This window comes from Onychostoma macrolepis, chromosome 05 (genome assembly GCF_012432095.1).
Source record: "Onychostoma macrolepis isolate SWU-2019 chromosome 05, ASM1243209v1, whole genome shotgun sequence".
NCBI classification, from domain to species: Eukaryota; Metazoa; Chordata; class Actinopteri; order Cypriniformes; family Cyprinidae; genus Onychostoma; species Onychostoma macrolepis.
Genome location: NC_081159.1, coordinates 4,935,312 through 4,946,936, shown reverse-complemented (window position 1 = coordinate 4,946,936; position 11,625 = coordinate 4,935,312).

Sequence of the window (11,625 nt, the reverse complement as noted above, 5' to 3'; positions counted from 1 at the left end):
CAATCCCCACATTTGGGTTCCTGCATCTCTGCTTCCAGACCTGGAGGGGGGGAGGTAGTTAGGGGGAAAAAACGGTACCGTGTGATGTCGCACCATGAGGGGGGTGAGTTTGTCTCCCGTTCTCCTCTTCCTCCTTTGAGACATCCAGAACTCCTCAAACCCCCAGCCTTGTTAGTGAGCATGTCTGATTTGGCCCTTTCACTGTGTCTCACACTTTTTTTCTTGCACTTTCAGTGTCGCTCTATAGAGCATAGTGTCAGCTGTGATCACAGTCATCTTTCATATTTTTTTCACGATTCCTACAACTTTTTTTTTTTTTTTTTATCTGTCTTTCTCGCTACACAGAGAACACTGTGTTGAATTCTGTCTGCCTCTCTGGCATCATGATCTTCATCCTTGCCATTTCTCCTTTTTAGCGAGATGCTTATCTCCCATGGATTCTGAATTCCTCTTCCTTCATTAAAGTTTCTTTTTGTTTCTCCTCCGTAGGCTGCATTTAGAGGAATCGGAGGGGGGTCAGACCACAGACTCGCAGAGGGTGGCCGTTCTTCAGGTTCAGCCTTCAAACAGAGCGATTGTTTGTGGAGTTCCACAAAGTTCCTCTTATGAATCTTTTGTACGTTCATCTTGGCCTGGCTGGCTGAAGATTAAAAGGCAGGCTTGAGTTCTGAAAATAGCATTACATGGCTGTCAACTCAGTTTTCACTCTATTTAGTCTGTTTTATTCTTTTCATTCAGTTCTCTTGATTCATACAGTAAATTATAATTTTTCAAATCAGAATGTCTTTTATTTGGCCAATACAAATTTGATAGCAGAGCGCAAGTTTTTGATGCTATTGAGGTCGGTTTCCTGCAGAAAATTCTCCGAAATAAAAATAAGGTCTGCAAATATAAGCTCTTGCTCTCCACGAAATGAGGGACTGTTCACCCAAAAATGAAAACTCTGTATGATTATCTTGCTTCCATCATGCTCAATAGGAGATGTTAAGTAGGATGTTATTTTGCTCTTTCAGTGTAAGTGAATGGTGATCAAAGGATGTCAAGAAGGATGTCACCAGAGCAGTAGCCCATATGACATATGCCACTATATTTCAAGTCTTTGTGTAAGGAATAGACTGAAGACTGTTGCGGCAAATTAGTACCACATGAGAACACGAGAATCACTATTTTGTATAAAAATGATGTCAAACCTGGTATGATACCTCTTGACGTTTCATATTTAAATAGGCATGAATGTAATTTCAGGGTCCCAGACAGTGTAGGAGTGTCAACATCAGGTTGACTGTGAAATAAGGAATTAATAATGCAAGTCAGGATACAAACTCCAGACAACATGTCTTCTTTGTTGCCCACATAACCAAGAAAGGTACTTCAAGTTCACCATTCAGGCACAGATACAACCTCACAAATCCATGTGTTCCCATTAAATGCTTTAAGACATGGACTATCAAATAATTAGATCCTGAAAAACAAGACATTTATTTTATTTTTTTATTTTTGCATAAGAACACCTCATAATGACCATTCTTTAAATACATAATGGAAATATGTATCCAGCTTGTAGCTTTGAAGCTTTTAAGAGCAGATATATAAGCACATGTGAAAGGAGGAGTTATATAGGTGCTGTTCATTTTTCTTAAAGGCATTAGGGGTGTTTATGGTATAAATGAATCATCTAGATATTAAGGTGGCATGCAAGAAAAAAAGTTATGAAAGAAAATCACATTTTACACATAAAGCATTTTTTTTTTGTATAAATAAAAATCGACTGTTTTGAAGTTCTCCATGTCATTGCGATTGTATGATTAATGGTTAACGTGTTGTTGAGCAGCTCTTTGAAATGTATGGTTCCTTTCAGTGTCAACATCAATTTATGGCATATGAAAATAAAAGCAGGAGAACTGCAAAAGGGAACAGTAAAAAGGTATCTCTTCACTCTTGCATTGTAATGATGACCATACATACATTATACATAGCAAATCACTTTGAGATTTCTGGTATCTGCTTGATTTAAAAAGGATGTGCTGCTCTTTTACAGCCTGCTGTATGTGCATTAGTAGGACAGTCGTAAAATCTCTGCTTACATTGCACTGCCGACCAAATGTGCAGGGCAACAATAAAAAATAAAAAAACTCAATGCGGTACAGTTTACTTTCCTCCGAGACAGTGGGCCTCATAAATAATATGACTGAACAAACTTGCAAACGTGCTTAAATTTATTTTTCAAAGGAAGTATCAGAAATGGGACAATAATGTCTGGATCGCTGACTCAGTAAGGATCATTTCTGCTCACGCTAGTGCACTGATTGTTCCGAAGGGACCAGTGGATGCCAGTAATGTAATATTAGCATAACATAGGCACACACTAACACAAAAATGTGGTATTATAAGACTTTCTAAAAGGATTTGCTAAAAATGTTCAATAATGTAGAAGCTAGCTAATGCTACTTTCAGAGGGGTTAAACAGCAAACATTTACGCATGTAGTTATTTATTGTGATTATATGCCAAATAAAATACTGTTCTTTTGATATAAGCTGGATTCAGGACTTTAAATGTAGTTTAATTAGGTTATGCAGTTTATGTTCAGTTCCGTTAAAGGAATAGTACACCTAAAAATGAAAATTTGCTGAAATTTTACTCACCCTTACACTGTAAAAAATTAATAAATAAAATCCATAGTTTTTACAAAATAATTTTGGCAGCTATGGTTGCCAGAATAATTTTGTAAAAAATACAGAAAAACTGTAAACACATTACAGAACAACCTGTAAATTTTACAGTATAAAATTTAAACCAGCAAATTCAACAATGCACACTGCTACTAAAATCTGTTTTGTACCTTTAACATATACTGACAACCACCATAATAATTCAGGTGGGAAAAGAGAAGGCCACATGAAAAATCAGAGTTGAGATATAATATATAGAAGGTGCACACAGTCATTCATGCAAAAATACAAAACACTTAAATAATACAGTAAACATTCATTAAACAACAGATGTAACATAAAACAAAAACTATTAAGAAACATGATTTGTTTTAAACAAAATAGCTACTTTCAAATGTGGAGTGTCATGCAGGGAAGTATGGGAATATGTTTACAGTTTTTGACAAAATTATTTGTTGATTTGTTATTTTTTAGAACTGTAACAGCATTTTACTGTAAAATTACATGAAATGTCTGGTTAGATCTTTTACAGTTTTTCCATGTCCATAGTACGGTAACTTACTGTTAACCTATTAACAGCTTTTTCCGTTAAACGTTTTTACAATATTTTACAGTTAAAATTGCATTCATTTTCTTATAATAGGCCATCCAAGATGTAGGTGAGTTTGCGTCTTCATCGGAACAGATTTTAGCTTTACATCACTTCTTTACTAGTGGATCCTCTGCAGTGAATGGGTACCGTCAGAATGAGAGGCCAAACAGTTAATAAAAACATCACAGTAATCAACACCACAGTCTGTCAGTTAATGTCTTGTGAAGCAAAAAGCTGTGTGTTTGTAAACAATCTTAGATTTTAAATTCTTTCTACATAAAAAGTCAGCACTACTGCACTATTTACCTGACACAATTAACAATCCGCTAATACTGGCTATGGAAAGCAGGCGGTAAACCTAATTTCATTTCAAAGAGGTGTCTGTATGCTTTCTATTGATCGTACCAGCAGTAATTCATCAAAAGATTAAGAGTTTCATAACCAGGCACACCGTGTAGACAAGCGGACGTTTGGTGCATCAAAGAGCTGATTCAGGTGTCCGGGCTGCAGAGGTGCAGTGATACTGTACAGTACAGACCAGGATAGTCTGCTGCATCCTGAACAAACAAACACTTATAAATGACCTGCGTGACAGGGAACTCACCACAAACTGTGTTCAGCACTGATTTCTCAACTGGCGTAATGTGTTCTTTCTTGCACAATGTATTTTTGCACAATTTCCCCTGAGGGATTGATAAATGAAATCTCTATGTCTATAGCTACGTTGACATTTTAATTTTCATTCCATTCCAGTTTACATGTTTTAGCATCCAAGTATAATTGTTTCATGCCAGTTGAGTGAGTTTTCATTAACGATATATATATATATATATATATATATATATATATGGTGAGGAAGACTGTGGCAGTGTTTGTAAACCTAAAATGATCTCTTCTCTGGAGAACGACATGCTGAGCTTGTTATTGCATCAAGTTGCAGGCAAGTGCCCAGGGCTGGTCCTCAGATGAACAAGCCCCAGGGCAATCAATGGACAATAAGCTAATAGGAAGCTAATAGCGCTAGGCTAATAGTTTCTGCCAGAAGACATCAGATAACAAGGGTTTTGTTTACAGTTAAAGTGAAAATGTTCTAGAAGTTTTGTTGCAGTGTAGCTTTGCCCCTCTTTACCAGACACATGCTGCTATCAAGCGGTGGACCTTCATGTTGAGAAATGAACAGGTTGTGCTGAGGGAAGGGGGTAGACTTGCACACCTGTGTGCAGATGTGACTAATTACCTTGTATGTGTGAGAGTCTGTGGTTTCTTTCTCAGGAGAAAAAAAGCCATTTGGACGATGAGAAGCGCGTGTTCCGCTGCTCTGTCACTGGGGCCGGTGCGAGGGGCACTGCAGGGGCGCTGGACAATTACCACAAGTCACACAGCATCACCTCAATCAGAAGTGGCCTGGAGCGGCGCGCTTTCCTGTGGCTCTATTTCTGGGATGGTGCAATAAAAGGTGATACATGCAACGTCCTATCAGTGACATCATTTCTGCCAGATACATACACATGTGCAGAAAGCAAAAGCATAGAAGTGCTAAAATGTACCATGGTTTTACAGTGGTCATGTCAAAGTTGTTCGGAGGTGTATCATGGTAGAACATTGATTTTCTTTAAAATTACACATAAATGCAATCGAACTTGTATGTGTTAATCATTTAGCACCGTGGTATAGGAGACACCGGGGCTTGTTGTCACACAGGAAGTTACAAAGATTATATCCAAGTAAACTGTGAATAGTTTGTAACATTTGTTTTAACTGTTGTCATATTTTACACTTCATCATTTGTGATTTCTGTTTGTAAATATAATATTATATAATAGGTTTAATACATTTTACATCTTTAAAGTATGAACCTTTATATAATCTTAATTTAAATGAATGAATGAATCCAATATTCACCGCGGTAAGACAACTAGTGTTATTTTAGGATTATTTATATACCACCTAATAATTTTCATTAATATTTTTTATATTTCAGTTCTTATTTTCATTTTAGTATTTTTCAGTACTTTTCTTATCTACTTGTGCCATTTTTATTCTTTTTTTTCTATGTTTAATATTTCTATTTATTTAATTTAGTTAGTTTTAGAGTTTCTAAAAAATAGTTTAGTTTTAGTCAACAGTAACAACACTGGTGACAACAAACTATAATGTCACAGTGCCTTTGTAAGAAAGAAAGAGAAAGGAAGTGGGAGTTGTTGTGCATGTGTAGGAAAAAGAAAGCATGCGAGAGGAATAATGAAAGAGAGAGAATTGTCAAGAGCATCATTGTGTAATGCTAATGGGCACCATTCCCCTTACAGCTGATATCTAATGAGTTTTCATCAATCATCTCACTCATTGCTTCATTTAGGAGATTTGATATGGAGACTGTGAGTGTTTGTGTTAAAATCAGTCATCTCGGTCCTCCTCTGTTTCTCTGGTTTCTTCACACTGAAGCCCCTAGACCTCTCATGGACGTCATTTTGGAGCCCCTACAAGGACACGGCCCCACACTGGAACAGGTCTACTGGGGAAATGTGTGAATATGTGTGTGTCTGTGTGTGTGTGTGTGTAATGGAAAAGGCAGGATTAGATCCATTTTACTACAATCCGGTTAGAAGGTTCAGGTTTTCAGTGTATGTATATATTTGTGCATGTGTATTTATGAGACGTTTCAATATAGCACACTGAATGTCCATTCTCCATGTAGTATTGGATCTTTTTTTCTGAGAAGAAGCTACACAACTGCTCAAAACAACTGTTGTTGTAGCAAAAAATGCTAATGCAATCCCCAAGTCACCGAATCATAAATTCTCTCTCCCAACCATCAAAGGTTTTCAGAAATCCCTGGCAACCACATAAACAACCCACAGCTTGTGTGGATGTGTGTGGTTATGCATGTGTATAATAAAGACAGACAGACAGACAGACAGACGAAGAGAGAGAGTCTGCTTTCGATAAGGGAACATAAGCATGTGTCACATACACCACCCTTCCCTTGAAGATTAGCTCTTGGGGGGTGTAAGCCATGCAATCATTTTTTCAACATGAGACTTTACAGGGATAGAAAGAGAGAGAGAGACCCAGATTCGGAATGAGACAGACGCTACGACTGACCTAAGAATCCCTTCATTAATGACACTTAACAGTACGTTCTTAATGATGCGCTGTAGCTTGAAACGTTCCAAAAGGCTTTTTGAGTAAATGGGATCTAAACCAGACATCAGCATTTTAGTGATGCTAGCTAATGCAAGCTATTAACCTGAAGTACTAAACTTTGGCACATAACTTCTATTGCATTGCTTGTGCTGTGGAGATGAATATTACCTCAAATTGTGCGGCTTGAGGAGAGATGCACTATAAGCATTCTAAGCTTTACTAACTAACTATCACTGGCTTTTCTAAGCATTCAAACTTTTTTCAACAAAAAATGGGCCAAAAAAAAACTCTTAGCCTTAACTAAAACTGAAACTACTAGAATTATTCTTGTTAATTGAAATAAATTTAAAATACAATAACGTACAAGTAGATGAAAAAAAAACTTTCAAAAAATAATGAAAATGACAAATGTTTCTTGTCAAATAACTGAAATAAAACAAGTTTAAGTTGATATAATAAAATTGCTAACTGAACTGAAATATTTTTTTTTGATCTAAATAGACGTATTTACAAAATAATAAAAAATGTCTTAAAATGTAACCTGAAAACATAAAAATAAATGCTAATTCAAAATGATTCATTTCATACAATATGGAAGTAAACTTTTCATGTGAAAGTGCAAGACTTTTGATTCATCAGCTACTCTAAATTAATAAAAGATTAACAAAGTGCAGTAAACGATAAAACTATTTGCACTACAAACCAGTGTGTTTATAATTACGATAAGAAATGATTACATAATATATTATATTAAAAATACCAGTTTGCAATGTCAAGCAGCATATTGGCATCCACACTTACGTAGAAATTAGGGTGAATAATAGTAAAATAGCACTAGTACCTTTGCAATATCTAGGGGCCAGAATATCATAGAGACTTTGGGGTTTGCTCTGGTACACAGTCACCTACAGTAGAAACCATCTAGAAAATGCTAACGAATGCATATGTGCTTACAATGTCTCAGAATGTTAGCAACCATATATCAGTTTTCTGGCAAACACTTTAGGATTGAAAACCGCAATTCTTGACCTTGAGTGGTTCACAGGGACTCTTGCATGAACTAACCAAGAATTGCATTGTGTAGACCAGTATACAGGTACCTATGTTCTCTGAAGGAGAGAAAGAGAGAGAACAAATGTACTGTTGAAGTGCTCACTTTTAGAACAATAGATTTGTCCTTGGCCCAGATGTGCCATTACTCAAATCTCCCCACAGGTGAAACCATACATCCATTTTAATGTAAAACTCTCACATGTCACAGTCTAGTGATTTAGGGCAGCCAAGCTAAGTCAAAGTGTTTATTTGTGGCTTTCAAGGAAAGTCAGTTCACTTGGCGGCCATATTTTCAAGACCTTCAAGCAGCAATGCCTACAGAATCTACTTGAATGAGGACATACCAAAATTTCAAAAACTGCTTTGCCAAAACACACATTTAAGCAACATATTTCAAATCAGCAACAAAATGTAACATGATCTGTCCTGTAAATGCTATTTCTTTGCTCAAATAGCATCAAAAAACTTATGTTTCAGGCTGAACCAGCCAATGTGCATGTACAGTCCCAAACGCACAACACTGTTTCTGTGGGAACCGGCAGAACCGGCTGCACTGGCACAATGACTTTACCAACTGGCAATAGACTCTTTTATTTTGGAAAGCGGTACTTACTAACTCTGCCATATTTCGCATTGCATTTTCACCTGTTCATAGTTAAATGACTGAAACATCTAGTCTTTGTGCTGGGTTTCAACACTGTGAAAGTGCTGTGAACTGACACTCATAAATGACTTTGTTGTACCCTAATGTAATTCAATAAATGATATGTTTTACTTAAATACAGTAGCAGGACCAGTTAATTAGATTTTTTTACCTAATGGCATCCAGAGTATTTTTCCATCTCATTCCAAAGTGTTTATTTGCAGTACATTATTTGGATTTTCATGAATCAGCCAGTAAAAGATTTTTATATTCAGAATGTATTCAAATGAATGAATCAATTTTAAGCCTTTTCTTTAATCATTTATAAGCATTTTAATAAAATTATTAATTTAACAAATCAATTTTTGGCAAGTCATTTGGAAATCAAGCATGTATTAAATATATTTTTTAGACCTGTAATTTTTGCTTGACATAAAAGTTTTTAGCATAAAATCGCTTTTCTCATGTGCATCTCTCAGTCACAGGCAGTGGTATAGGATGGGCATTTTTTTAAAGGTGACATATCTTGAAAATATATCTTGAAAATGGTATAATCAGGTCCCTGGTGCATCTACCAACCCAGAAAACATGAAAAATAACAACCCAGTAAATATTTGGTAAGCCGTTCCCTGCAATCATGTGAAAAAACTAGCAGCTCAGATTTCTTGTTCGTGTATTTTTAACATAAACTTGTGTATTTGACAGTTTAAGCGCAATAAGACATGAAAGACCATTTAGTTTAGTAGTCTACTCTCATGCCGTGTGACAGCTGCTTTCTGTGCGTGTGCTTCGAATATGTGCGCTCAGAAAGCCGTATATCAGAAGTCTAAACTAATATGGTTTAAAACGCATGATTTCAGTGCAACAGACATGATAATCAAAACCAAACAGATGTTTTTTGGCAGAGTATCGGAGGAATGAGCTGTAAAGGCACATCTCTATTCTTGAAAAAGGGGCGGGCAGCAGCAGCTCATTTGCATTTAAAGAGACATGCACTAAAACAGTGTGTTTCTGCTTCCATTCAAAATAGGCATTTTCAAAATGATATTATTAATGATCTGTGGGGTATTTTGAGTTGAAATTTCACAGACACATTCTGGGGACACCTGAGACTTTTATATTACATTTTGTAAAAAGAGTCATAATATGTGTCCTTTAATATTCGATCATGAAAGGGGTTACCTCACTCACCCCTATACCATTATCCTGCAGTGAATCATTGTTTATGGGGCTCCTGGAAGGAACTGCTAATACATGCCATCTATTTTGTTGAATATTTACTAATTAAATTAATTACAATCAATAACTCGACTATGATTTGGTATCTGCCATTGTATATAGCTAGTGAGCAAGCACAATACTAAAATACAGGTTACTCTCCTATAGCACTTTTTAGGGCTTATTTAGGGTAGAGGCTCTCAGCTGAACTATTAGACCAGTGGGCTCCCCTGCTCTGTTAGAGTAAAGAGTGAGTTCAGAGAGCAGCAGCTTACATGCAGACTAAAGTCTTCTGGGATCGAGCTCGGAGCCGTTGTCAGGCACCCCAGTCAGCAGGGAGTCTGTCTCTGTCATCACATGTTCATGTGTGGAGCATGAACCTTTTGACAATGTGTTTGCATGTTTGTGTTTGATTATGCTTGTGTGCACCTCTGTGTGTTTGACATTGCCATTTGCATATTCTGTTTGTACTTTCTGTGCGTTTATATGTGATGTAACCGAAAGTGCATGTCACTGTGTGTGTCGTCGTGCTTTAAGTGTGTGTTTGTGTCTGTTTTCCGGTTCATCTAATTGTGAGGTCCTGGATGGTGGCCTGGTCCCTCGTGGTAAAAGCTGTTGTTTGCTTGGTGCATCTGTCGTGCTGTATGTCTCTCCAGACAACTCTCACAACAGGATAGCTCTCTGTTACCTTCACCTCAGCTTCAAACAAACAGTGCAGCTTCAGAGGGACAAACTCTATCCTCTACACGGTTAAAGACCTTTATTTCATCTGACATCATAACGTCACGCGGTCCTCACTTTTTGCCATGGCTGATTTTGTTCCACTACTTCTGAAATCACCTGCTGCAAGGATATATATGTACAGAAGTAGCATCACTATAAAAATGGCAATTCACTGTGCTTTTGAAACGGTATTAGTTATATTATAATATTATAAGTAATATTAGTTATATTATTGTTTACAATTCAGTTTTGACTTGTAAACATAATTTCTCTTCACAATATATAAATATCAATATCATTTCAAAAGCTTGGTGTAATTTTTTATTAATACCTCTATTTAGCAATGATGCATAAAATTGCTTAAAAGAGTGGAGAGAAAATATTACAAAAGATTTCTATTTCAATTAAGTGCTGTTCTGTTGAATTTTCTGTTCATCAAAGAATCCTGAAAATGCATCATGCATGGTTTCCGCAAATATATTAAGCAGCACAACTGTTTTCAACATTGATAATAATAATAAATGTTTCTGGAGCATCAAATCAGCATATTTGAATGATTTCTGAAGGATCAGGTGACATTGATGACTGAGATAATGGCTGCTGGAAATTCAGCTTTGCCATCACAGGAATTAATTGAAATATAGAAACAGTTGTTTAAAATTGTAGTAGTATTTCACAATGTTTTACTTTTGATCAAATGGAGTCTTGGTGAGAATAGGAGGCTTTAAATAAATCAATAAATACATGCATAAAAAAGATATTGACCACAAATGTTTGAACGCTAGTAGTTTAACATTTGATGACAAGCTGCGCCTGCACCTCCCTCAGAACTGTCCCCTCCAGCTTTTTAAAAAAAAGAAGACACCCTTGACACTAATTGTGAAGTGGGTTCTTAGTCACATATTGTGCGCTTGAAGCCTAGTTCTCTAGACTAGAGCACTTTAATCATTTTATAAAAGCCTAATCACTTCAATTCACAGTTAATGCTGCAAAAGTGCTGTGAGAACACTGTCATCCCAAAAGCTGCATTATCGCCTGGTGTTACTGCAGGAAATCTGTAGTGGCCTTTGTTTAGAACTCCCTTTATACCTAAACGCACACTAATGAATTATTCAGTTACATTTGAGAGATTTACCATAATGGTTTGATGTGAAGTGGCTTTTCATTGTTCTCCATCCATTTTTTTCATCTTTATTTTGTAAGAATACTAGGAATCGTATGAATAGCTTTGCATATTTGCAGTATGATTTACCATATAGAGCAAAGGAGGATTTATACATACTGCAATAATGCTGCCTATAAAGATACCTTATTTTAGTCAAAGTTGCGTTAGTCTAAAGGAGTAGTCTTTTGTGTTTTCAGACTACAGGTACTTAGGTTTTCAGTTTCCATTTAAATTTTAGTGTTTTATTTATTTATTTTTTGGGTAGCTCTCTAAAGAGAGCTAAAGCCTCTGGATTTTGTAGAGGTGAACATAAGACTGACCGTGTCACCTCTGCTATCATTTTTTGTTGCAACACTGAAAAATTTTAGTGCCAATATTGAAATTGTAAGATGATGAAGAGAGGAAGAGAGTTACGA